General features: G+C 38.4%; 1 protein-coding gene across 5 annotated transcripts in view; it reads right to left on the reverse strand.

The window, feature by feature from the left end:
* Positions 1 to 25365, reverse strand: part of RNF24 (ring finger protein 24) — an 85095-nt gene that overhangs the window by 42717 nt on the left and 17013 nt on the right. Inside the window, exons 1-2 of one of the 5 annotated variants that reach the window (XM_023737517.1) lie at positions 15725 to 18696; positions 14996 to 15134 (exon numbers count right to left, since the gene is read on the reverse strand). The exons of 2 other annotated variants lie outside the window; for them this stretch is intronic. The gene's annotated coding sequence lies outside the window, so the exon portion shown is untranslated. Of the gene's footprint in view, positions 1 to 14995; positions 18697 to 25365 lie in introns of those variants that run through there. 2 more of the 5 variants (XM_023737518.1, XM_004383033.2) reach the window with 2 other exon arrangements.

Raw genomic sequence — 25365 nt, forward strand, 5'->3', positions numbered from 1 at the left:
AGGGGTGGAGACTATATGCAGCACCAGGTATTCAGGAGACAGGAAAAGAAGGTAAGTTGAAAAAGACAAGCAACTAGGAAATGAAAAAAATAAAATAAAAAGGAAAAAACAAAGAGAAAACAAACAAAAACAAAAAGAAAAAAATAAAAAAGACCCAAGGGATCCTACCAGTGCGGTGGCATGGATCAGGAAAGCAGTTCCCAGCTTCACGGCCTGTCAACAAGAAGCAAAGATGGCACACAGAGTCAGGTGTTCAAGAGAAAGGAGGCAGAGGAGGTGAGAGGCAGGGAAGAAACCCAAAGAGGCCAAAAAAAAGCAACACCAGCAACAAAGAAATGGCACTGAAGGAGTCAGCCAGTGTGGACAGGGTGAATCCACGGGGCACAGAACTGGAGCCTCCTGTTCCGCGGTCACGGCCCACTGGTAAGCAGCTGATCAGCCTGCTGGTAAGCAGCAAATTGGCCCTCTGGGAAGCCTTAGATTGGCCCAATGGGAAGCAGTGAATCGGCCCACCAGGAAACTGCTGATCCACCACTGTGAAGCGGCGAAGGCTGAACAGGGGGAAGAAGGGTGGGGAGTGGGAAAGCATGTATCGCTGGTTACTGGGTGCTCTGTTTCCTCCTGGAAGCTCAGTGAATCTGCTTTCCCATACTCCTTGTCTGCTCATCTCTGACAGGAGTCCAAGATGGTAGATCCATGCTGCATTAGCTCATAGGGGACCTCTGCTCATAACTCTCCTCGCTCTCTGTTCTTTGACAGTTTCTTATTCCATTCTCTGCTTGGTTGAGTTCTTTCTCTCTTCATTTGATGCTTAGGGTTCCAGGACTGATGTTTATCTCTGTTTTACTTAGTTTTTTGGGTCTTTGCTGTGGAGGGATGGCGTGGTGCTTTTGTCTATAGAGCCATGTTGACTCTGCCTTCAAATATTTGTTCTCTCATGCAGGTTTTGATTTGCATTTCCCTAATGACTAACGATGTTCACCATCTTTTCATGAAGATGTTGAGTATTTGTACATCTTCTTTGGTGAATCATCTATTCATACACTTTCAACTTTTTAAAAAATTTTTTATTTATTTCGTTGTTGTTGAGAATATACACAGCAAAATATACACCAATTCCACAGTTTCTACATGTACCATTTAGTGAGTGATTACATTCTTTTCAGTTGTGCAACCACTCTCACTCTCATTCTCTGAGTTGTTCCTTCCCCATTAACATAGATTCCCTGCCCCGTAAAGTTCTGATATAATCTTTTGAGTTACTGTTGTCAATCTGACCCCATATAGATAGTTCTTAAAAGAGCATAATACTCAAGGCAGACATTTGTTACTAGTTAAGCTAAACTATTGTTTTGTTTTAAGAAGACTTCAGGGGAGATTTTTGGTTTAAGGCTTAAAGATTATCACAGGGCAAGAGTTTCAGGGGTTCATTCAGCCTTCACGGATCCAGGAAGTCTGGAGTCCATGAGAATTTGAAATTCTATCCTACATTTCTACCATTTTGATCAGGATTCTTCTATAGAATCATTTATCAAAATGTTCAGTAATAGAACAAAGTGGGAGGCCTCACACTACCTGATTTTAGAACCTATTATACTGCCACAGTAGTCAAAACAGCCTGGTACGTACAACAACAGATACATAGACCAATGGAACAGAATTGAGAATCCAGACATAAATTCATCCACCTATGAGCAGCTGATATTTGACAAAGGCCCAAAGTCTGTTAATTGGGGAAAAGACACTCTCTTTAAAAAATGGTGCTGACATAACTGGATATCCATTTGCAAAAAACTGAAACAAGATCCATACCTCACACCATGCACAAAAACTAACTCAAAATGGATCAAAGACCTAAATATCAAATCAAAAACGATAAAGATCATGGATGAAAAAATAGGGACAACACTAGGAGCCCTAATACATGGCATAAACAGAATACAAACCATAAGTAACAAGGCACAAACACTAGAAGAGAAACCAGATAACTGCAAATTCCTAAAAATCAAACACTTATGCTCATCAAAAGACTTCACCAACAGTAAGAAGACAACCTACAGAATGGGAAAAAACATTTGTATGTGACAAGTCCCATCAGCATCTAATCTCTAAAATGTACAAGATACTGCAAAACCTCAACAACAAAAAGGCAAATAACCCAATTAAAAAATGGGCAAAGGATATGAATAGGCACTTCGCCAAAGAAGACACTCAGGTGGCTAACAGACACATAAATAAATGCTCACGATCATTAGCCATTAGAGAAATGCAAATCAAAACTACAGTGAGATACCATCTCACCCCAACAAGGCTGGCATTAATCCGAAAAACACAAAATAATAAATGCTGGAGAGGTTGTGGAGAGACTGGAACACTTATACACTGTTGGTGGGAATGTAAAATGGTACAACCGCTTTGGGAATCGATTTGGCGCTTCCTTAAGAAGCTAGAAATAGAAGTACCATGTGATCCAGCAATCCCACTCCTTGGAATATATCCTAGAGAAATAAGAGCTGTCACATGAATAGATATATGCACACCCATGTTCACTGCAGCACTGTTCACAATAGCAAAAAGATAGAAACAACGTAAGTGCCCATCAATGGACGAATGGAGAAACAAATTATGGTATATCCACACAACGGAATACTACGCAACAATAAAGAACAATAATGAATCCGTGACACATCTTGTAACATGGAGGAATCTGGAAGGCACTATCCTGAGTGAACTTAGTCAGTCACAAAAGGACAAATATTATATAAGACCACTACTATAAGAACTCAAGAAAAGGCTTAAACACAGAAGAAAACATTCGTTGATGGTCACGAGGGTGGGGTGGGAGGGAGAGGGTTATTCACTAACTAGATAGTAGATAAGAATTATCTTAGGTGAAGGGAAGGACAGCACACAGTACAGGGGAAGTCAGCATAACTGGACTAAACAAAAGTTAAGAAGTTTCCTGAATACAACCAAACACTTCAAGGGACACAGTAGCAGTGGCGAGGGTCTGGGGACCATGATTTCAGGGGACATCTAGGTCAACTGGCATAACAAAGTTTATTAAGAAAATGTTCTGCATCCTATTTTGGTGAGTGGTGTCTGGGGTCTTAAAAGCTAGAGAGTGGCCATCTAAAATGTATCAATTGGTCCCAATCCACCTGGAGTAAAGGAGAATGAAGAACACCAAAGTCACAGGGAAAGTATTAGCCCAAGAGACAGAAAGGGCCACGTAAACCAGAGACTTCATCAGCCTGAGACCAGAAGAACTAGATGGTGCCTAGCTACCATCAAAGACCACCCTGACAGGGAACACAACACAGGGTCCCCGATGGAGCAGGAGAAAAGTGGGGCGCAGAACTCAAATTCTAGTAAAAAGACCAGACTTAATGGTGCGACTGAGACTGGAGGAACCCCAGAAAGCATGGCCCCCAGACTCTCTGTCAACCCAGCACTGAAACCATTCCTGAGGCCAACTCTTCAGTTAAAGATTAGACTGGACTATGGAACATAAAATGATACTCGTGAAGAGTGTGCTTCTTAGCTCAAGTAGATACATGAGACTAAATGGGCAGCTCCTGTCCTGAGGTGAAATGAGAAGGCAGAGAGGGTTAGGAGCTAGCTGAATGGACATGGGAAATCAGGGGTGGAAAGGAGGAGTGTGCTGTCACAGTACAGGGTGAACAATTAGGGTCACATAACAATGTATATATAAATTTTTGTATGACAGACTAATTTGAATTGTAAACTTTCACTTAAAGTACAATAATTAAAAAAAAGTTCAGTAATAGCTGGCCACCACCCAGTTCTTCTGGTTGCATGACAAAGTTGGCAGTTGTTCATGGAGGCAGTAAGCCACACATTCCATATTCTCTTCCTATTCCTGACCCCTTCTTCCTCTGATGCTCCAGGCAAATAGAGAACAATTGTTGTGCCATGGCCACTTGCAAGCTTTTTAAGAACCCAGGCACTATGCAATGAACTAGAAGGTAGAAGAGAAGCATTGAATGCGTTATTAGGCCAATTAATTGGGATGTTACATGAAATCATGGCCCTAAAACTCCAAACCAAGCAACCAAATCCCATGAGGTTTTTTGTTGTACACCAGAAGCCTCAGCAGCTACTCTTTTTCTCTTTTTGTTGTTAATATGTCTATCACACAATTTTTGGCAATTCAATTTTTTAATGGTGTAATACTTACTGACAGCACTTACAATAATTGGCTGTGCAACCCTACCCTTAGCGCAATTTTTCCTTCACTGTTAACTCCCTCCTTTTCTGCTCTCTGCTGCCCCTGTTAACCACTAATAAACTTTGGTCTCTATACATTTGCCTTTCTTTTTGTCTTTTTATGTAAGTGAGGTCATACAATATTTGTCCTTTTGTGATTGACTTATTTGACTCAGCATAATGTCTTCTAGTTCCATCCATATGATAGCATGTATCAAGACTTCATTTCTCTTACTGGCTGAGTAGTATTCCACTGTGTGTCTTAGCTATCTAGTGCTGCTATAACAGAAATACCACAAGTGGATGGCTTTAACAAACAGAAGTTTATTCTCTCACAGTCTAGGAGGGCGGAAGTCCAAATTCAGGGCATCAGTTCCAGGGGAAGGCTTTTTCTCTCTCTCTCTCTGTCGGCTCTGGAGGAAGGTCTTTGTCATCAATTGCCCTGGTCGAGGAGCTTCTCTGCACAAGAACCCGAGGTCCAAAGGATGCGCTCTGCAACTTGTGCTACTTTCTTGGTGGTATGAGGTCCCCCATGTCTCTCTGCTCACTTCTCTCTTTTATATCTCAAAAGAGATTGGCTTAAGACAATCTAATCTTGTAGATCTCATCAACATAACTGCTGCTAATTCATCTCATTAACACCACAGTGATAGGATTTATAACATACAGGACATCGGTCATGAAAATGGAGGACAACCACACAATGGCCTAACCAACTTGACACATATTTAACGGCTGTACCATTTTGCATTCCCACCAGCAATGGATAAGCGTTCCAATTTCAATCCATGACAGTATGTACGGACCACATTTTGCTTATCCATTCAACCCACTGATGGGCATTTACTTATTTCCACCTTTTATCTATTGTGAATAGTGCTGCAATGAACACTGGTGTAAAAGCCTGTTTGAGTCTTTGCTTTCAAGTCTTTTGGGTATATACCTAGGAGTAGAACTGCTGGGTCATACAGCAGTTCTATTTTTAGTTTTTTGAGGAACCACTACACTGTTTTCTACAACGGTTGTACCATTTTGCATTCCCACCAGCAATGCATAAGGGTTCCAATTTGTCCACATCCTCACCAACATATGTTATTTTCTGGTTTGTTTGTTTTTTTAAATCTCAGCCACCCTAAACCAAACCAAACCCGCTGCTGTCGAGTCGATTCTGACTCATGGCAACCCTTGAGGACAGAGTAGAACTGCCTCATAGGGTTTCCAAGGTGCGCCTGGTGGACTGGAACTGCTAACCTTTTAGTTAGCAGCCCTAGATCTTAACCAATGTATCTTATTGTAGTTTTGATTTACATCTCTCTGGTGGCTAATGATGCTAAGTATCTTTCCCTGTGTTTGGTGGCCACTCGAATGTCCTCTTTGGTGAAATGTCTATTCAAGCCCTTTGCCCATTTTATGACTGGGTTATTTGTCTTTTGGTTGTTAAGCTGTTGAAGTTTTATATATATTTTGGTTATTAGATTCCTGTCGGATATTTGATTTCTGAAGATATTCTCCCAGTTGGTAGCTTGTCTTTTCACTTCTTTGGTAAAGTCTTTTGATGAACAAGTTTTTAATTTTTATGAGGTCCCATTTATTTATTTTGTCTTTTGCTGTTTGTGCTTTTGTTACGACATTAGATAATTCATTGCTGAAAGCTAGGCCTGACAGCGTTGCCCTTGCTTTTTCTTTAAGAATTTTATCGTTTTAGTTTCCACATTTTTAGGTCCTTGATCTATTTTGAATTTTTTTTTGTGTATGGCGGGAGGCCTGCATCCTGTTTCATTTTACTGCATGTGGAAATCCAATTATCCCAGCACCATTTATTGAAGAGACTCCTTTCCCCATCGAATGGACTTAGCACCCTTGTCAAAAATCAGTTGACCATAGATGTGTGGGTTTATTTCTGGACTCTCAATTCTATTCCACTGGTCTATATGTCTCTTGTTATATCTGTACCAGGCTGTTTTGATTATTGTAGCTGTATAGTGTGTTTTAAAATCTGGATCTGTGAGTCCTCCTACTTTGTTCTTCTCTTTCAACATTGCTTCAATTACTTGGGGCCTCCTGCCATTTCATATAAAGTTGAGGATTGGTTTTTCTATTTCTATAAAGAAGGCTGTTGGGATTTTAATTAGGATTGTGCTGAATCAATAGATCGCTTTTAGTAGTACTGATATCGTAACAATATTAAGTCTTCCAATCCATAAACATGGAACATCTTTCCATTTATTTAAGTCTTTGTTACTCTCTTTCAGCAGTGTTTCATAGGTTTCATTGTATAAGTCTTTCACGTTCCTGGTTATATTTATTCCTAGGTATTTTATTCTCTTAGATGTTATTGTAGATGGAATTGTTTTCCTAATTTCCCCTTCACATTTCTCATTGCTGGTGTATGGAAACCCAATTGATTTTTGTTTGTTGACCTTGTATTCTGCAACTTTGCTAAATTCCTCTATTAGCTCCAGAAGTTTTCTTGTAGATAATTTGGAATTTTCTATATATAGGATCATATCATCTGCGAATAGTGATAATTTTACTTCTTCTTTTCCAATCTGGATACCTTTCATTTCTTTTTCTCATCTTATTGCTCTGGCTAGTACTTATAATACAATATTGCATAAAAGGGGTGATAGCTCACACCCTTGTCTTGTTCCTGATTTCAAGGTGAAAGCTCTGTCTTTCCCAATTAAGTATTGCATTGGCTGTTGGGTTTTCATATATGCACTGAATCATACTGAGGAATTTCCCTTCTATTCCAATCTTCTTGAGGGTTTTCATCAAGAAAGGATGTTGGATTTTATCAAATGCCTTTTCTTCATCCATAGAGATGATCATGTGGTTCTTCCCCTTTGTTCTGTTGATGTGGTGTATTACATTGACTGATTTTCTAATGTTGAACCATCTCCGCATTCTGAGAATAAATCCCACTTGGTCATGGTGTATGATTCTTTTAGTATGGTATAGGATTCTGTCCACTAGTATTTTGTTGAGGATTTTAGCATTTATATTCATAAGAGATATTGGCCTGTAGTTTTTTCTTGTGGTGTGTTTGTATGGTTTGGTATCAAGGTTATGTTTGCTTCACAGAATGAATTAGGGAGTATTCCTTTCTTCTCGACCTTCTGGAAGAGTTTAAACAGTATTGGTGGCAATTCTTCTCTAAATGTTTGGTAGAATAACCCAGTGAAGTCATCTGGTCCAGGACTTTTTTTCTGGTGGGAGGTTTTTGATCACTGATTTGATCTATTCACTTGTTATGGGTCTGGTGAGACTTTCTATTTCCTCTTGAGTGAGTTTGGGCAGGTTGTACACTTCTAAGAATTTGTCCATTTCATCTAGGTTATCCAGTTTGTTGCTGTATAGTTGTTCATAACATTCTGTCATAATTCTCTTTCTGTTGGGTCAGCAGTAATGTTCCTTCTATTTTGATTATTTGCATCTTTTCTCTTTTTTTCTTTGTCAATCTAGCTAAAGGTTTGTCAATTTTATTGATCTTTTCAAAGAACCAACTTCCGGTTTTATTGATTCTTTTTACTATTTTTTATTTTATTTATTTCTGCTTTGATCTTTGTTATTTCCTTCCTTCTAGTAGGTTTAGGCTTAGTTTGGTCTTCTGTTTCTAGTTCCCGGAGTTGTTGGATTAGGCTGTTAATTTGAGATCTTTTTTCATGTACCCATTTATTGCTATAAGTTTCCTTCTGAGTACTGCCTTTGCTGCATCCCATAAGCTTTCATTTGACTCTAAGAAATCTATGATTTCTCTTTTGATTTATTCCTTGACCCACTGGTAGTTTAATAGTGTGTTGTTTAATTTACATATGTTTCTGTATTTTCAGGTTGTTTCTGTTATTGATTTCTAGCTTCAGTCCGTTGTGGTCACAGAAAATACTTCCTATTATTTCAATCTTTTAAAATGTATCTAGACTTTCTTTGTGACCTAATATGTGGTATATCCTGGAAAATGATTCACATGCACTGGAGTAGAATGTATATTGTGCTTTTCTGGGTGAAGTGTGCTATATATGTCTCTTAAGTCTAATTGGTTTATAGTGTCATTCAGGTCCTCTGATTCCTTGTTGATCTTCTTTCTAGATGTTCTGTCCAATATTGAAAGTGGTGTACTGAAGTCTCCAACTATTATTATAGTACTATTTCTCCCTTCAAATTTATCAGTGTTTGCTTTATATATTTAGGTGCTATTATGGATTGAATTGTGTCCCCCCAAAATCTGTGTGTAAACTCGGCTAGGCTATGATTCCCACTATTGTGTGATTGTCCATCATTCTGTTATCTGATATGACTATCCTACATGTTGTAAATCCTACCTCTATGATGCCAATGAGGCAGGATTAGAGGCAGTTATGTTAATGATGCAGGACTCAATCTACAAGATTAGGTTGTGTCTTAAGTCAATCTCTTTTGAGATATAAAAGAGAGAAGTGAGCAGAGAGACATGGGGACCTCGTACCTACAAGAAAGTCGTGCCAGGGGCACAGCACATCCTTTGGGCTTGGGGTCCCTGAGCTGAGAAGCTCCTAGTCCCAGGGGAAGACTGATGACAAGGACCCTCTTCCAGAGCTGACAGAGAGGGAAAGCCTTCCCCTGGAGCTGATGCCCTGAATTTGGACTCCTAGCCTCCTAGACTGTGAGAGAATAAACTTCCTGTTTGTTAAAGCCATTCACTTGTGGTATCTTTGTTATAGCAGCACTAGATTACTAAAACAGGTGCCCTGATGCTGGGTGCATACATATTTATGACTTAAATTTTCTTCATTAATTGACCCCTTAATCACTATATAATGTCCATCTTTATTTCTTCTGACAGATTTTGTCTTAAAATCTACTTTGATAATTAGGATTGCCACCCCAGCTATCTTTTGGTTATTATTTGCATGGAATATTTTTTTTCCATCCTTTCACTTTCAACCTATTTCTGTCCTTGACTTTAAGGTGTGTCTCTTGTAAACAGCATATAGTTGGATTATGATTTTTCATCCATTCTGCCACTCTCTGCCTTTTGATTGGATCATTTAGTTCATTTACATTCACTGTAATTACCGGTAATAAGTGACTTTCTTCTGTCATTTTGTTAATTGTTTTTTGTGTTTCTCAAGGCTTCTTTGTCTTTGCCCTTTACTACTGGTTGCTTTTATGTTTTGCTGACTGTAGTGAGCCTTTTTGGTTTCCTTCTCCTTTCCTTTTGTGTATGTTTTTAAAATATATATATATTTTCTTAGTGGTTACACATAAATATTACATTTAAGAGCTTGTATTTATAACTTTCTAGGGTAAGTTGGTACCAACTTAACTTCAGTAACATACAGAAATTCTCTGTATCATTCCTTCCCCCCTTTTACTATCACTAATTACATCATTACATTTCCTGTGCCCTGCCACATAATTTGATCTTTGCTTTTTACAAATTTGTTATTAAAAAACATGAAGGACAAAACATTGTTATTAAAAAACATGAAGGACAAAACATTTAGAATTATCAAGCATGAATACCTTACTAACAGCCCTTACACTTGTCAATGCATTTCCCTTTATTAAGGATCTTTCTTTTTATGCATAGCTTTTAATTACTTTCTAGTGTCTTTTCCCTTCCATCTGCAGAACTCTCATTAGTATTTTTTGTAGGGCTGGTGTGGTGGATATAACTCTCTCAGCTTCTGTTTGTCTGGAAATGTTTTAATTTCACCCTCATTCTAGAAGGCTAGTTTCACTGGGTATAGTATTCTTGGCTGACAGGTTTTTTTTTTTTCTTTCAGCACTTTAAATATATCATTCCATTGTCTTTTGGCCTCCAGGGTTTCTGAGGAGAAACTGGTATTTAATCTTATTGAAGATCCTTTGTATGTGACTGTTTGCTTCTCTCTCATTGCTTTCAGGATTCTCTCTTTATCTTTACTTTTTTGGAACCTAACTATAATGTGTCTTGGTGTAGATCTCTTTGGGTTTGTCCAGTTTAGGGGTTCTTTGAGCTTCTTGGATTTGTGGGTTCAAGTCCTTTGTTAGATTCGGGAAATTTTCTGTCATTATTTCTTCAAATATTCCTTCTGTCCCTTTCTCTCTGTCATCTCCTTCTGGAATTCCCAAAATGTGTGTATTAGGTTTCTTGTTGCTGTCCCATAATTCCATTAAGCTGTGCTCAGCCTTCTTGAGCCTTGGTCCTTGCTGCTCTTTACCATCAGTAATTTTGACTACCCTATCCTCTAATCTGCTGATTCTTTCTTCCACCTGATTAAATCTGTTGGTAAATACTATTACATTTCTCATTTCAGTTATTGTCCCTTTCAGTTGCAATCTCTTTTTTTAAGATCCTCACTTTGTTCTTCTGTTGTTTTCCTTATTTCTTTTAACTCTTTGTCTGTGTTTTCCCTTAGTTCTTTAATTATGGTTAATGTTGTTGTATTATATTCTTCCTTTTTTTATGATTTGGTCATCCCTAGATGTGTTTCACTGCCTCTGTTGTGTTCATTTAGGGTGGGCCATTGTTTCTCTGTTCTTTGTGTGTCTTGTGATTTTTTGTTGGAGCATCTGAATTTTTGAGGGTGTTCACTTTCTCAGTTTTTCCTAGTATTTGGTGTTTTCGCCTGCACTACTTTCTGCAAACAACTCTTAGGTGGGCAGAGCCTTTGGCCTTTGCTTACTGTTTTCTCTCTCTGTGATAACTCCTTCTCCTTCCCTGGTTTAATTCGAAAGTTCCAGATCTCAGTTTTCAGCTTTCAATCTCTCCCAACCACACCAGAGAACAAGCTGTGGTCAGTCTATCCATGAGCGAGCACCACCACTCAGGAGCAATATCATGTACCAAACAATCTGTCCAATGGGGGGTACAGTCTGCTCTCTCTAGTTATTTCTCCCTTCTCTTCTCTGTTTCTGAGACCATGTTTTTAGTTGGAAAACACACAATTAATGAGGCTGTATGTTGCCCTTTGGTTTTGCCTGAGGCTTCTTTCCCTGCTCTGTGGGGGCTGCTTATATCTGAGTTGGCATTCAGGGGAAGCACAGGCCGATTTTCTCCTGTTTCAGGAGGAGGAAGGACCCAGAAGGACTTCTGAGAGATTTGTCTTGCTGGTTTCAGAGCCCCAGTAGCCCTGTGGTGGTTGAGGGAGCAGTCTCCACTTATGTGACCCACCTCCTGACTCCACTATAGGGAACCTTCTATAGAAGTTTGTACCAGTCCAGAAGCCAACAGTTACTAGTTGGGGGAGGGGTTGTCCCACTCCAAATGGACCTCCAGGGACGTCTGCCTTGTTGCTGTCAAAGCCTGCCCTGCAGTATGTTGGCTGTGGGTGTAGCTTTCACTAAAGATGTCTACTTCCTAGCACAAAGCAGCCTCAGTCAGCAGTCCTCAGTGCCAACCAGAAGTGGGGCAGGCTAACCCTAACTGACCCCCAGAGAAGTCTGTGCTTTGGTTTCAGAGGTCTGAGCTATGGGGTATGCAGGGAGGCAGGAAGAGTGTTGACTATGAGAGCAGATTCCACTGCATGAGCCTTTTGCAGCAATTTGCAGTAGGCTTGCAGCCAACAGTGTCTGAGTGGGGGAGGTGCTGGCACACTCCAAATGGACCCCCAGGGAAGTCTGCCTTGTTGATTTTAGAGCAAAAGCTTGGGGTCTTGTCTTTTTTGTACAGGTAGGGGCTATGGTAGTTAGGGAAGTGGGCTCTTTCTCTGGGGTCACTTCTCCAGTTCACAACAGCCGGCAGCCCGCACGGCTGGGGGGAGGGGCAAGGATGGTGGGAGAAGCAATTTTCCTACCGCAGGCTACTTGTTGTTGATTCTTGCCTGTCTGCAGTTTCCCACTGCTTTCCTCTGCTCCCCAATTCAGAATCCTTCAAAGCTAAGCACCGTTTCCTTGTATTTCTTGTTGTATTTGTGGAGCAGGGTCAGAACTATGGTCTGTTTATGCCACCATCTTCCTAGAATTTCTTTGCCTATATTTTAATTGGGTTTTTTTGTTGTTGTTGTTGAGTTGTAGGAGTTCTTTTTATATTCTGGACATGAAACTCTTATCAGATATATGGTTTCCAAATATTTTCTCCCATTCTGTAAGCTGTCTCTTTACTTTGTTGAGAAAGTCCTTTGATGCACAAAAGTTTTTCATCTTGATGAGGTCCAATTTATCTATTTGGTGTTTCTTACTCATGCTCTTGGTATCATATCTCAAAATATAACTTTTTAAATAAAAAAATTACCATCGTATTTGATCAATATTTGTCTACATCTGCACATAAAAGCTGGCAGAGATAATGGTATTAAAAAAGTTAACGGCAGAAAGTGTTAACAGAAGTCCATCTGTATAGAAGTACAGATTGCATGTATAGAATTAAGCATACATTTCCTGTTGCATTCAGAGTGCGCCAATGAATGTCAAACAGTTAGGACACCCAAAAAGTACCCTTATCCCAGGGAAGAACACCTGAAGTTTAACAGACTAATACTTCTTAAGATCACTTGTTGTTGCTGTTTGTGTACTATCGAGGTGATTCTGACTCATAGGGACCCTACAGGACAGAGTAGAACTGCTCCATAGGTTTTCCTAGGCTGAATCTTTATCAGAGCAGATTGCCAGGTCTTTTCTCCTGCAGAGTGGCTGGTGGGTTCGAACCTCTGACCTTTCGGTTAGTGGCCAAGTGCTTAACCACTGCGCCACCAGGGCTCCTTTAAGACCACTTATATTCTAACTCTAAATTCACCAAAGTTATACACTGATCTTAATTTTGCTATCCCCACGCGACTTGCCTAAAGGAAAGAAGTGTATTTTACTCTATTCTACATTTGCATTCACTTGTAAATTTTATTTCTTATCACGAATATATAAGTTGGCAGTCTTGTGAGCATTAGTTAGGAAGATTTTCCTAGTATCTGGTCATTCTTGAGCAAGTTTGCATTTCTGGATGTATGGAGGCCCAGATTCCAGAACGCAGCACCTCAGGTGGAGATTCTGAGCTGAGAGATTTTGTACCTGAGCAGCTAAGCAGATACTGCTGGATGATACCACTACCCCACCTCCTCAAACTGCTGCAGTCTCTACCATTTATATTTCAAAAGTCTTCCTCTGCATTCCCTGTCTTTTATATTCCTCTCTGGTACTTGGCTATTTGAAATTCTTCTAAGATTACAGAGTTCCAAAGTCTTTCATCTTTAAAAGGCAGACAACTAGGCAAGATAATTGGCCAGTATTCTGTAAATATTTTTCTAAGTGCCTCCTCTCTTTATTGTTTGAGTTGCAAAATCTGAGGTCATTCTTATGTTTTATTTTCCAAAGCACAGTTTTTCCTTCTTCCTTCTTTCCAGTGTATTTGGGTATACTGTCTTTAAGTGCAAAATCTGGTAACTAAGCTCCCAATCTATTGGCAAGTCTATTTTTCTCTACACTAAGTTCTAGAATTCTTCCTTTACTGAGCCTTCCTCTTATTTGCAGCAACTGCCACCAAAATCATTATTCAGAGAAGAGTTGCAGGAACAAAAAGATAGGTCTATTGGAACCATTATAATCTCTTTGTCTATTCTCTCTGTATTTTCATCTTGATCTCTCCATTTAGCGTCAATTTTACTGACAGCCTCATTATTTTGATTCCATTTTTTTCCTTAAGGAATGTTGTAAATTTTTTTATACCTTTTATCACAGTGCTTCAGTTCTTTCTTTTTATTCTAACCAGTTCCTTTTAATAGTCTTTGTGTCTTTTATCCTTTACTCATTATTGGCAATTCCATTCCTTCTGTGGTTTGGGTTTTTTTCTGTTTCTTTTGTTACCATTGTTTTCTCTGGTTTGTGCACAGCTTTTCTATTTGCTGGTGTTGCCAAAGTTTTAAAACCAAGTCTGAAGTGCTATCTCTAATCTGTTTATCATAATTCAAGTTTGTCTTCTTGAATACTTTTTATTTTAGATGTTTGTTACTTTGGTTGATCTATTTTTACTCTGCTATATTTCTAGTAATTATTCTTTATGTAAGCGCCATAAAGACTTTTCCTCCATTTTCATGTACTGATGAGGTCTCCATTTTCAATTTAAATCATTCTATCAGATTTTTAAAAATTTTATTGTGGTAAAATATACATAACAAAACATATACCATCTTAACAATTTCCATGAGATCTTTATGAGACTTCACTTTGATGATGGTGAGGGATTAAAATTTGATGCCTTGTATTCCCTTCTGACCTATCCCAGGCAAGGCCGCATACGCATTACAATTTTACAAAGAATCTGCTTATTAACATTTAACTATTGACTTCTAACTATTTAATTCATGGTCCTGTGATTAACTCAGAGCAGAACTCTTAAGAGCACAGGATGTAAGAAAAAGAACACCGTAATGCTGAGATAAAAGGAGGACAAAATGGAAGACAAAATACAGAGGAGAAAAATACTCTCAAGTTAAACTTCATAATTATACAAAGGCAATAAAAAGAAATAAGAGGCATAGGCAGTTCCCTTCAACATGAAATAAAGTCTAGGTGTAACCAAAAACACCAAACCCATTGCCGTCGAGTCGATTCTGACTCATACAACCGTATAGGACAGAGTAGAACTGCCCCATAGGGTTTCCAAGAAGCAGCTGGTAGATTCGAACTGCCAACCTTTTGGTTAGCAGCCGAACTCTTAACCACTATGCCACCAGGGCTCAATACCTGCTGAATTTTAGAGAAAAGCTCATGTTTACCCCCAACATAGCAGCATGTTTTCTGCTTGCAAGGAGGAAATCAAAATGCAATAATACAGCAATGTGTATGTCACTCAAAACCATACTCTGATTACCTGTGGATGTTTAATTCTCAACATCTCTTAAGTTTGGTGAATGGGCCAGTGAGCCTCCTTCTTTAGAGCCAGATTTTACCCTACATTAATGGCTCATCACCCACGTCCTGGTTCTTGTACAGGTGGGCATAATAGACACCTGCAGAGCACAAAACAAATACAATTCTTAAAATTTTTTAAGTGCTTCCAATTGCTGGAGTAAACAGTACTTATTATTGCTGTAATGTGAATCTCCTCATTCACTGGGAATCATGAAAAGAAAAATCTTCAAAATGAAATTTCAAAATCTTCTGATTGGATAATAGATACATTATTTGAGAAACGGTTATATCTTTTCTGTTCCTTCAAGAACATCAAGTTGATTATAAAGGAAGAATTAAAATCATCATTATTTGCAGATAGTAAAATAAAGAATTCCACTTAAAAGAACAACAAAAAGAATACTAATAAATATTCACAATCTCTATTAAGAAAAGGATATGAAAGATACAAAAGGAGATATGAATAACTGAAAAGATATATCCTCTTGGTTGTGAAAAATCAATATTATAAAGGTATCAGTTTTCTTTAAATCTATAAATTTAACATAGACACAATAAAAAAATACTAATAGGGTTTGTCTTTTTCTGGAAAAAGGAGAGTGGGCTGGAGAAGTTAATTCCAGTTCAACAGAAAAAATGAAAACAATAGCCAAAAAATTTCAGAAAAAGAAAAACTTGTGTTACTGACACATAAATTGACAGAGTAACAGTATAGAACGGAGATGTGGTAGTTAGCCATAGTTGCTGTTGCCAAGTAGTTTCAGCTGTCCATCTTCTGGGCCATATATGACTTCCTGGTCCCCTTGTAGTAGTGAAGTCATGTGACTAATACTCATCAGAAGGGAACTTCTAGGTTGAACATTTTACTGATGGTGTGAGAACCTACAGGGAAGGAAACTGGATATGCTCAAGATGGTGGCAGCTCCTTTAGTCTAAGTTACCAAGTGAGGAGACACAGAGCAGATCCCCCAACCAATCCCTGATGGACATGTACCAAAAGGAAGAAAATTCTTGTTGTTATAAACCAACAAGATTTTGAGGTTGTTTGTTAGCACGACATAATCAAGCTCATCCTGGCACATACAAGAGAGTTGAAGTACAGCCCAAATTCACATAAATATTTAATATGTAATAATGCTGACATTTCCCATCACTGGGAGAAAGATAGATTACTCAGTAATAATACTGGGACAATTAACTAACCAACTGGAAAAAAATTTAAGACAGCCTTACTCTTTTTACCAAAATATATCCCAGCTGTGTCGAAGATTTAAACAAGAAAGATGAAATTATGAAAGTATTAAAAGAATATATTGAGGAGTTAAAAAATAATCTCAAAGTGGAAAAGGGCTTTCTAAATATAACCTAGAGGCTCAGGGGGGAAAAAAAAAAAAAGGACTGGTAAATTCATCTACGTAAAAACAAAAAACTTCTTGCTTGAGAGGAGAAAGCATTCTTACACTTTATTAGGGAAATTGCAATTAGCATAATTGTCAGCCTCCATGAGAGTAATTCAGCAATATTATACAGGGACTTTCCCATTGATCCAGCAATCCCACGTTTAGGAATTTATCTTTCAGATGTACTTGTATGTATACTCAAATACATATATGTACTAGGCTCTTCATTGCAGCCTTGCTTGTAAATAGTAAAAAGTAGGAAGCAACCTACAAATATATAATTGGTTAAATTGTGGTATATCACCATAATCTAATATTTTGCAGCTGTTAAAAAGAATGTTGTAGACCTATATGTGCTGACTTAGCCCAGTTTCCATAATATTGCTAAGTAAAAACAAACAAACAAAAACAAGGTACAGAACAGTATATGTGGCATGATACTGTCCACTCAGAGAGAAGTTAGCTTTGTTTATGCCTAAAAAGTCTCTGGAAGGACACATCGAAAACTGGTACCAGTGATTACTTTCGACCGGGGTGGGCGGAGACTAACTGAATACTTGGTTATAATACCTGTCATATTTTGTAGTATGTGCACAGATTACTTACTAAAGAGAATAAAATAAAATTTTTAATTATAAACAGAGAAGGAAAAAACAAACTATTCTTAAGGGAAATGTTCCCTTATTGTTTGTAAAGATTCATAAGGAGTTTTCAAATTTGATTCTTATTTGAAAGACTTGGTTGAAAACCCTGTTTTTTTCTGGATAGTACTGAATTAGTGAGGATAAATTACCACTAGGATTATTAAATATTTCATAAATACCCTGTAGCTATCTGTCTTAAATTATCATCTTTTTAGATAGGGTAATTATTATTTTAATTCCTCCTTTACAATTAGATTCTTTCTTTGCTGATTGAGTTGTCTAGTATCTCTAGAACAATAATTAAAAATAACATTAATAATAGGCATTCTTGTCTTATTCTTAACTCTAATGAGGTTGCTGTTTCATCAATAAATTGAGACACACACATAAACATATACATTTACCACGGTAAGGGAGTTTCCATCTATTCCTATTAATAAACTAATTTTTACTAAGTTGAACATAATAGATTTTACTCATGTATTTTACAAATTCAACAACAATTAGATCTTTTGTTATTTCTCTATTCAAAGGTATTTGAGAACTACTGATAAGCAGCTCTTAGAAAATCTTTCTTTGATGTTTTTTGGTCTTGGTTTTAGACTGGGATTTTTGAAAAAGAACCTGATTGGTTTCTATGCACAGCTGCTTTAGTGAAGTAGTTAAATCAACAGAAGACACAGTAGAAAGGATAATTAAGATCTGGTTGAAGACACACAGCGGCCTTTCACCAGGCACAGAATCAGAGCATTTAACCACCTGAAACATGGACTTAGAATCAACTTTAGATTTCTCAGATGTAAAATGAGGAAAATATCACTTACTGGCAGTACTACTTAATAAATACCTTGACTGAACTTGGATATTTTAGATTAGCTATAGAATAATTTATTTTCAGAAAAAAACTACAGGGTTATGGCTCATATAATTGGTAGACTCGACATAGTATCCCTCTAAAGTGTCTCTTAAAATTAGCTCCATGGATTCCATCGATGGCTCTGGATTTAAATTTCAGGAAAACTGAAAAATTTGGGGCTATCATATTTGAAATTCTCTTCCTAGTATTATGACTTCCAATGGAGGAGGGCTAGACATTAGCTTAAATAAGCCCAAATAATGTACATGTAAAAATCTCTGTATTAAATACAGTATAATGGTTAGCTTACTGCTTTATGCTTCTTTGTTATATTGGTTTAGATTCAAACTGACTGTTAATGATAAAAGATTCAAAATATCATAACTGCAGATACATCACCTATGGATCTGATTGCACTTAATGCAGCAATACAATTAATGTAGGGAAAAATCAGCTCAGGAGAGCCAACCTAATGTATAAATCCTAAAATTGGAGAATCTCTTTTCTTCAAGTAATTTGTTAGGATATTAATAAAAATCAACATTTCGCATACTGCCTTAAAGTTTATGACCAGCATTCACATCCATAAATCTCATTTAATCCTTACAATCACCTATGGGGTGGGTATTACACTTTCCAAAATTCTTTGTTTCTTATTTTTTATTGTACTTTAGATGAAGGGTTACAGAGCAAGTTAGTTTCTCATTAAACAATTAAAACACATACTGTTTTGTGACATTGGTTGCCAAACCCATGACATGTCAACACTCTCCCCTTCTGGACCTTTGGTTCCCCATTACCAGCTTTCCTGTCCCCTCCTGCCTTGCCCTTCTTTGCCCCTGGGGTGGTGTGTCCATTTAGTCTCGTTTTGTTTTATAGGCCTGTCTAATCTTTGGCTGAAAGGTGAACCTCAGGAGTGACTTCAGTACTGTGTTAAAAGGGTGTCCAGGAGCCATACTCTTGGGGTTTCTCCAGTCTCTGTTAGACCGGTAAGTCTGGTCTTTTTTCGTCAGTTAGAATTTTGTTCTACATTTTAATCCAGCTCTGTCCAGGACCCTCTATTATGATCCCTGTCACAACAGTCGGTGGTGGTAGCTGGGCACCATCTAGCTGTGCTGGGCTCAGTCTGGTGGTATACTCCCCAATATTCTGATGAAAAAACTGAGACTTGGAAAGGTCCAGTTGGCTGCCCAAACTGAAATCACTGGGGAGTTGTAGAAGAGGAACTGAAACCCACGACCGTCCAAATCCAAATCCATTACTCTTACCATGAGATCCTGCTGCCTTCCATGGACCTTACCAAGCTCGCATCGGACTGACAATGTTAGAATGACGCACAAGTGAACCAATTCTCATGACTGGCTGCTGTGGACAGTCAGGATGCCGATGCATCCTGTGTCATCTTCATTGTCTCAGAGAGCCTCAAGAAGGGACAAAGCCATAATTCCCAAACAATTTAAAACAATGTATATTAAAAAAAGAAAAGCTTTTTAATTTTGAAATAATTTTAGATTTAAAGAAAAATTGCAAGAATTCCCACATACTCTTCACCTAGCTTCCCTGATGTTCACATCTTACATAAATATAGTACAATGACAGGGAAATAATACTGGTATAGTACTATTACTAAAAAAGACTAAAATTCACCAGTTTTTCTGCTCATGTTCTTTTATTGTTTCAGGATCTAATCCAGGATCCCACATCACATTTAGTTACGTCTCTTTAGTCTCCTTCAATCTGTGTCAAGGAACTGTGTATTTTAAATTAAAATTAATCAAGGTTCATTTTATTCTGAAAATGTCATGGCATTTCTGGAAACAGTACTAAATACTGGAAGCTTGCCTTGGGAATTGCTGGGTCTATGCGATAACCAAGAAAACAGCCTGAAATAAAGAGGCAGAGTGGCCCTAAAGACAGAAAAAAGGGCCTGGGTGGTGCAAATGGTTAATGTTATTACTGCTAATTGAAAGATTGGTAGTCGGGTCCACCCAGAGGTTCCTCAGAAGAAAGGCCTGGTGATCTACTTCTGAAAAATCAGCCATTGAAAACCTTATGGAGCACAGTTCTACTCTGACACGCATGGGGTCCCCCAGAGTCAGAATCTACTTGATGGCAGCTGGTTTTTAAATAAAGGGCAGAGTTGGTCCTGATAATATGAATTGGTCAGTTGTATCTGAGACACTTGTCCACAATAAAACAAATCAACAATCAGTTCTAATTCCCTAGAAAAGCACAGGGAACCAGATAGAAGTCAATACAACTCTGCTTAATGGAGCAGTCATGAAAGATTTATTCAATTTGCTTTTCAATGAAAGGATCTGAGATTGCTCAGTCTACAGACAGGGTAACTTAATGAAATTCAAGTATACAAAAGGTTATTAGATTTTCTCTACAAGTGGATCCCCCTTTCTAAACTGTAGCATACAAGTTGGTGAGCTGTGGGTGACCCTAATTCAAACCCTGAACCATGAGGTAGGTGCACAGTCTCTAGACCCTGATCAAGTTACTCTGAGAGAAGTGGCAGGAGGGGCCTCTATAAATCTAGATAGATCACTTCCTATTCTTGAGGATTCTGGGTTGAGCACATGAATTCCAGGACTTTCCTGGTGAATTCCTAATTACCAGAAAAGGTACAAGTTTATTCAGAATTCCTACAGGAGTTTAAGATTCCTGAAGGGAAAGATTAGAAAGCATAAACTGTATGTACTAAAACTGAAATAAGAAGTTTAGTAAACCATAAGTACTTCTAGATCGATAAAACAGGAGCAAGCTAACAAATAAAAAAATTGAAGATTCTGTCATTGTACAGCCTTAAAAAATTAGAAAAAACAAAGTATCAGATGGTTCAGAAATTCATCAGCTAGGAAACGAAAGTAAATCGGAGGGCAGCTCCGTGGTACTAAGTGGGCTCCACGGAAGATGCCCTAACAATGCAGACTCGAGCTCAGCCACTCCCTCCCACTAGGACTGTAGGCAAGTCTCAGATATCTTCATCTGTAAAATCAGGATCATTACAACATATACCTCCAGAGGTTGCGCCTGGCAGAGAGTGAGTGCTCAGCATCAGCAAGGTCTCTATTTTGGTTCTCTGGTGTGAGGTTGGCATTGGGGTTAGTGTCTGAATTTTCCTGAAAGAGGGATAATTTGGTCCTGGGCCACACACATCTCCCTGGGCCACCTGGTTCAGATGCACATCTTTGAGCCTGGGTCTTGAGTGGACTCCCTTCTGAAGTGATTGAAACAGGGTACACAGTTTTGGGAAATAGGCTTAGTTTAGCTACATTTTCTTCAACAGTTTCCAGATGACCAATCTGTATAAATTAAAAGCCTATTGGTTTTTAGATCTTAATTTTGTAGAAGGAAAATTCTACAGCCATAAAATAACATCTAATATGCTCATGGCTATCTCAGCAATCCTCAAACAGTTGTGAATCCAGCAAAGTGTGCAGGCTGCCTAGTAGTTTGGCACTGGTGATATTACCTTAAGTGTCTGGATATTATGGTCCTATATACTGTCTCAAAGTCCCTACTTTGTTTACTGGGAGCACTCTGTTCTTCTAAGAAAGATATAGGAAGACTTCATCCTTAAGATGTTTTCAGGCAGACAACAGAACAGTGGAGACAATGGGGCAGATGAAATATGTTATTTCAATATTCTGAGGGTAAGTCTGGTTTCTGTTGATTTTACATTTTCAAAAATTCTGAAAAGGTCACAGTCATTCCAGAAGAGTGAATAATTCCTCTTTCCAAATGTGTATTAAAGAGTCAAGACTTGCAACATCATTAGCCCTAGAAGCTTTTTTTCCCTTGTAAAAACATTTTACAAAACCACTACTAATCATCATGTAAAGCATTATTATTTTGATTTTATAGGTAGATATAAACTAAAGACTACAAGAGTTAGTGGTTTTCCCCTTCAAGATCAGGAATGAGAGATGGGTAGCTCAGCTGAGATGAAGCCTTATAAGGTATTTGCTTCCATAAAGGTCACCAATGAACATCTACAGTGTCTGGTCTATTCTCTGCTTGATCAGTTTCCGCAGAGGTTACTGGGCTCAGTGGGTAAAATTCACACTAACTAACCTCACAAGAGGCTGGCCCATTAACCATAATATCAGTTCATGAATTCAGAACAGGAAACATATCTAGCAGGTCTCTCTTGGAAGGTCCCCTGTATTGACCCAATTACAGAAAAGAGAATGACATTTAAGTTGTCAGTCCTTCTCCTCTAAAAGGACATTCACATTTAAAGAACCAATATCAGCTACTAGAAACACAAAACCCTCTTTCCTTAGTGGAAGAGATATAATGGCAAATGCTCCTTGGTTTATCTTTTTGTTTATCATTAACTAGATTGTGGCAGAGACTGATGGACCTCCCTCCTCCACCTCCCAGATCTGCTCTCCCTTTCCTTTCTTCCCCTGTAATTAAGATTTTTAGCTGAGCACATGACTACATTTCCCACCCTTGCTTGCAACTGTGTGTGGCCATGTGTCTCAGTTCCAGCCAATGTGATGGATTCACACGGAGGTGTCCAGGAATCACGTTTAACGGAGCACTGACAGGAGCCTTCTAGCTTCTACTTCATCTCCTTTCTCCATCCTGTTCCCTGTAATGTGGATGCCACCATCTTGGTCAGTAAGAATGAGGTTTATACCCAAGAGTGGTGGAGTGGTAAGAGGGAAAAGTGGGTACATGGTAAAAGGTCCTTGATGCCATGATGCTCCATACCAGACCTGTGCTGACTTTTACATGAGCGAGAAATAAATTTCATTCTTTTTTTTTGGCCACTTGTTTCTTTTTTTTTGCGGGGGGGTGGGGGGGTGGTTCTGTCACTCACAACTCAACCCAATTCTAATATACTGATGTTCTAGAGCAATACTATTTTATTTTGTATTGTTAGACCATTTAAAATACACGACCATGGGCCTTAATTCTAGTTCAGAAAAATACGTTTTTTGCTAAGACTATACATACAACTGGAGTCCCTGGGTGGCATAAACAGTTAACGTGCTCGGCTGCTAACTGAAAGGTTGGAAGTTCAAGTCCACCCAGAGGCACCTTGGAAGAAAGGTCTAGTGAACTATTTCTGAAAAATCAGCCATTGAAAACCCTATGGAGCACTGCTCTACTCTGACAAACATGCAGTTGCCATGAGTAGGGGCCGGCTCAATGTCAACTGGCAATACATACCACTATCCTGTTATGACACCACATAGGTAACTAATTAACCAAACAACCAAACCCGTTGCCGTCGAGTCGATTCTGACTCACAGCAACCCTACAGGACAGAGCAGACCTGCCCTAGAGGGTTTCGAAGGGGAAGCTAGTGGATTCGAACTGCCGATCTTTTGGTTAGCAGCTGAGTTCTTAACCACTGCGCCACCAGGGTTCCAGATAGCTAACTAGAACACAAGAAATCTGACATTACAATTTAATTTTCTTGATGTAATGTAGGAAGTAGTCTGGGACCATTAGCAATACATTAACAAATTATCTTCACAGAACCATAAAGACCGTCAGCATTAATTATCATAGTGCAACCACTTCACTTTACAGAGGAAAAAACTGAGGCACAGAGAGGCTGGCTTTTCCAAAGTCATAAGGCTGGTTTTTATTGTTTTAACTACACCCACATATTTGGGGGTAATATGCTCAGAGGATTGATTTTTACATACCCTGTTTCCAACAACTCATTTATATTAACCAAAACCAAACCTGTTGCCGTTGAGTTGATTCCGACTCACAGCTACCCTATAGGATGGAGTAGAACTGCCCTATAGGGTTTCTAAGGAGCGGATGGTGGATTTGAACTGCCAACCTTTTGATTAGCAGCTGAGATCTTAACCACTGTGCCACCGGGCTCCCATTTAGTATATAATAATTATTCATCCCCAAATAAAATACCTAGCATTTAGCTCATCAAGCTCATGTAAAAAAAAAAACATATAGCATGTAATCACAGACATTAAATAATGTCTGAATTATGTGGAAAATCAGTTACAAGAATAGCAAATAAAAGTGCAGTGATGCAACAGTCTTAGTTACAATAGCCCCAAAGAGTTATACACTATTATCATCCTTATTGAAAGATGTGCCAACAATCATGACATTATTCCTGCACACAAGTGCAGCTGATGGGACGTGAACCTTTTCCACATTCTATACTGGAACACCATTCTTTGGTTTGTAGCTACAGTAACTTCTTATAGAGCTTTTCTCATCATTTGTGACTGATAATGAGTCATGGAACACTAGTCAATTTTCTTTATAAAAAAGTCACTTCATCTCGTCTTCCTACAGGATAGGTCTGTTTGCCCCTAAGAACCTTAATACAAGAAAAAGAAAATATGAACGAACCTTGAAAACATTATAGTAAGTAAAAGAAGCTGGCCAGAAAGGACCACATATTGTATCATCCCATTTATATGAAATGTCCAGAATAGGCAAATCTATAGAGACAGAAAGTAGATTAGTGGTTGCCAGCCAGGGGGCTGGTGCGGGAAGGGGGTGTCAGAGAGTGACAGCTAAGGTGAGTAGGGTTTCTTTTTGGGAGAATGATAACGAAAATGTTCTAAAACTGATTGTGGTGATGGATGCACAACTCTGTAAATATACTAAAAGCCCCTGAATTGTATACATTAAATGAGTGAACTGTATGATATGGACACTATGTATCAATAAAACAAAAAACCAACCCTGCTGCCATCGAGTCGATTCCGACTCATAGCGACCCTATATCAATAAAGCTTTTTTAAGAAAAAAAAAAAAAACTGACTCAAGACAACCATCAGAAATGATGTATCTAGAATCTTCTAAAAAGTTAAAGTAGTTAAGTAGTAACAATTTTTCACATCATCTGAGGACCACTGGAATGGGACACCAGCCACAGCTAAGCTGGCAGCGTTTATGAAAGGAGAGGTAGCACAGACTGTTCCTGTGTTCACTCTTCCCATTCTTCAATCCTTTGCCTAACAACAACAATCATTAGGAAAGCACTTTATTAAAAGAGATAAACTACACTCACAATAACTCTGAGCCATTCAAATATAATTAACCCCATATGAGGCTAACAGGTTAATGATTCGCCCAACGTCACACAGTTAACAAATGGTAGGGCCAGCCCTTACTCAGATCCCACATCCTTTTCACTGTATCACCCTACTTCTTTTCTGCCTTTATGAAAATAAACTTGTAATTTACTATGCAAAAACATATGCTTGCATTTTTAAAAGAGCTGAAAGTTAGTCTGAATAAAATATAAACGCAGGCTCCACTGATTTCATTTCATTTGTGGGAAGTTATCTTAGCCTGAAGGAAGTATTACTGAAATTCCCCATGAGCAAGTTTTCTTCAGCTTCATATTTAAAATGTCAGGAAAAGAATATTAAAATGATAGCCTCAGATTTAATAAATTCATAAGTGAACT

The sequence above is a fragment of the Trichechus manatus genome, unplaced genomic scaffold, assembly GCF_000243295.1.
Source record: "Trichechus manatus latirostris isolate Lorelei unplaced genomic scaffold, TriManLat1.0 scaffold00104, whole genome shotgun sequence".
In the NCBI taxonomy this organism is placed as follows: domain Eukaryota; kingdom Metazoa; phylum Chordata; class Mammalia; order Sirenia; family Trichechidae; genus Trichechus; species Trichechus manatus.